The following is a 3,905-nucleotide window of genomic DNA, read 5'->3' on the forward strand; positions in this document are numbered from 1 at the left end:
GCCTTATTATTGGTTGAATACCCTAGAAAAATACCTTCATCACTTAGGGGAGTCAAATTTGCCCAAAGGCTCTCTATTTTTGAAAATGTAACATTTACTCCCAAAAGTTTTGAAGTATTTTATATTAGGTTTCAATCCCTTCCACAATTCATATGGAGTTTGTAAAGTGCCAGGCCTTAAATACACGCGATTTATGACATAAACAACAATATTTAGGGCTTCAGCCCAAAACTTTGGAGGAAGTTTCTTACTAAGGAGCATGACCTTAGCCATTTCTTGAACAACCCTGTTCTTCCTCTCAACAACTCCATTTTGTTGTGGAGTAATAGGTGTAGAAAATTCATGCTTAATTCCATGCATGTCACAAAAATCCGAAAACGAACTATTTTCAAACTCACGACCATGATCAGTTCGGATTCTTATGATACGCCCAGTGGAAGCACCCTGTTCATTTTGGATTTTAAGGACTAAGGCCTAGAAAGCATCAAACGTATCAGATTTTTTCCTTAAAAAATTTACCCATGAAAATCAAGTAAAATCATCAACAGTTAAAAAAATGTATCTTTCACCTCCGATGCTTTCAATGCGAGTGGGTCCCATTAAGTCCATGTGAACCAATTCAAGAGGACGCTTGGTTGTAAAGTTGTTCACCTTTTTATGAGGGGCACGGGTTTGCTTTCCAAGTTGACATGGTCCACACACATGGTTCAGATTCTTACCCAATTTAGGTACTCCTCTCGCAAGCTCTTTGTTGGCTATCTTAGGTAGGTCTTTGAAATTCATATGACCTAATCTTTGATGCCACAAGTCAATGTTACTTATGATGGCAGAGTGACAAGTGAGATCACTAGTAGTAACAATCCCATAGCAGTTATCAAATGTGCGAACCCCATGCAAGACAGTATTTCCCTTTTTATCCAAAATTTCACATTTATTTTTTGAAAACAATACTTCATGGTGGGAATCACACATTTGTCTAGTGCTTAAAAGATTTTCTTTAAGACCATCAACAAGAAGAGCATTTTTGAGCTTGGGGAGACCAACAACACTTATAGAGCCCTTACCAATGACTCTAGAAATGTCGCCATCTCCAAAGATAACAATTCCCCCTTCATATTTTTCAAGGGAGGTGAAGTAGGATTTGTTACCGGACATGTGACGAGAGCAGCCACTGTCAAGATACCACATGTGTGAGTCATGTGCTTTTAGGGCAGTGTGAACAACTAAACAAGTCAAATCATTTTTTCTCACCCAAATCTTTTTGGTCTTGGTCAATGTCTTGGCATTGTGAACACCCTCATGAATCTTGGTATTCCGCCTAGACATGTAAGGTTGTCTCCTAACCCAAAAGTATTCGAATTTCTACCCTTTTGAGACACCTTACCAAACAATTCATAGCAATAAGGACGAATGTGGCCATACCTACCACAGTGATGACAAATAAAAACAGGTTTTACCTCCCTTTTGTTGATCTTACCCACTTTCGGTAGATGAAGAGGGGAATCATCCTGGTCTACCTTCAACTTTCCCTTTGCTTGAGTCTTCAGGTTATGTGAGGTAGAGGCCTGTCCCTTGTGAGCTATCGCACCATAGCCTAGCCCACTTTTGTCACAACCCATTTGTTGAGACCCGGGGATGTCTTCTAAAGATTTGGAACCTTTGTCCCACATAACAATTGTGGCTCTAGCAATACGGAGTTCTTCATCTTTCTGACAGACTATCTCTTCCAATGTAGCTTGTGACATCTCAAGGCTTTCAAGGTTCTGTTCATATGTGGAATACACTTTCAGAAGTTCATTCCTTTCAGTTTCGCAGGATAGAAGTTTTCCACATAGGTCTTGCCTGTCACTTGAGATCTTGATGACATTCTGCTTTGTAGCTACAAGTTCTCCTTTTAGCTTGACATTCTCGCTTTCACATGCTTTGTGCTTGAGAGTGAGTTTGTCATTGATTTTAGATAGATTCAAAGATTCATCATAAAGCTTTTTGTAAGCTTATTGTAGATCATCACCAGTGATCTCATCATTGTCTTCAGATGTAGATGTTTCAATATCATCTTTTTGCTCCTCATTTTTCTTGACCTCATCCAGTCAGGCAACTAAGGCAGAAAAGTTACTGGATGGTGGTGAAGGTGAATTTCCTCTATCATGGAATTGGCTCAAAATTTCCCATGCCTCTTTAGCCTTTGTGCAATAAACAACCCGTTGCTATTCTTCAGCAGAAATTACTCCACGAATAGTGATCAGGGCTCTCTGCTTGCTCGGATTGTCAACACTTTCTGTATCTTCTTCAATGGCTTGCCAGCCTTCTGGGTCAAAAGCTCTCAAAAACGCCCTCATTCTGATCTTCCAATACAGGTAGTTACTCCCGTCAAAGGTGGGAGCATGATGCTGTTGACGTCCCCGAATGCCCCAGGAGGAACGAGTCCCCCGTTTCGTTCGATATTGGGCTCACTACAGTTCAGGACTCTCAATTTTGTCACAGTTCTAAATCTGAACCAAAGAGTCCAAATCCGGCAAATCGTTTTGAGAAAACAGATTTTGAAAGAAGTGTCAAACATGGACTGCTTTGCCAGATACAGAGTCGCCACCTAAATATTTTATTTTGGGAAAATTTAGGAAACCCTGACTCGTTTGCCTAAGGCCACGTGTCCGTCATCACCAAAGTTGCCTCGGCTCGGGAACTTGGGTACGATTGGGGAAGGTCACTTCGTGAGCACCCCCGCTCGCCCGATTAAAGATCGGCCTCTACTAACCATGATATCTATTTTTGAAAACATTATGTGTTCTTATTTCGGTTATTAGCCTAGGTTTACTATATGATGCGCACAGCATACAAGTATAGACTGGATCGCCTGAATTGGAACAAAACATTTCATGTTTGTTTGTTTGAAAATGGTTTGATGGTGCTACTCGCAAGTAGGCTAAGACGTGGATTTGCCACCCTCGGGTGGGCTTAGAAAATATGATTTTGCCATTATCTAGTGGGCTTAAAACTCACAGTTGATGAATTGTTCCAATCCAAATAACCCAACCTTCACCCACAGGCATTCAAGCAGTTATATCACATAAGCATATAGCCTCATGGTAAGCATGCTATTCATGGCAATCACTCACACGCATGCAAGGATGCTAAAGCATAAAAACTTACCGAGTACTCCAAGCCAAAACAGAAGCTAATTAGAAATCCATGCATGATCCTGATTATACGGAAATGCCTAATGCAATACATGCAAAAATGCAACTATAGCAGGCTCGGCTATTCTAAACATGGCATATGAAATGCTACAGCTAACATGTATTCAACTTGGAATTGAAAATACAATGCAGTTAGTATGATGCGCCGAGCCCGGTGCATGCAAAACAGATGAATGAATGCAAACATGCTGTCATACTGTATGCTAATTGAAACATGCCCTAATCTAACCATCATAAGCTGGTAAATAAAAGGGAGAAAGACGTGGGGTTGGAAGACATACATCACACACACGCACACTTATTACAACATTGCCCTCGCGCAGAGGGTTCGAATAAAATAATATACAGTCCCAAATAAATAGTACAGTCCAAATAAATAATACAGTCCAAATATGTATAGAATCCAAATTAAATAACAAATTTAACTAGGAAAGCATTAAATTGGCATGCAAGCCAGGGACTGTCTCGACTCTGCTTCAGATGATGAATGATGCATGCTCGGGTTGCCTTGTGCGGAGAATCCCTCGCGATGCCCCAATTAGCCTCTGTTTGCAATTATTCTCGGGATGCGTGCCAAGCTTCAGAAGGCTGCTAATTTCTGATTTGCTGCAATAGAGAGCAAGAAAGGGGGGCATGGCAAAGTATTTTCACATATGTGTGCTTGACTACTCTTCAGGGAGTGTAGTCCTCGGTCCTCGTGCCACCAAC

This window comes from Camellia sinensis, chromosome 14 (genome assembly GCF_055761805.1).
Source record: "Camellia sinensis isolate YWXY chromosome 14, ASM5576180v1, whole genome shotgun sequence".
Classification (NCBI taxonomy): domain Eukaryota; kingdom Viridiplantae; phylum Streptophyta; class Magnoliopsida; order Ericales; family Theaceae; genus Camellia; species Camellia sinensis.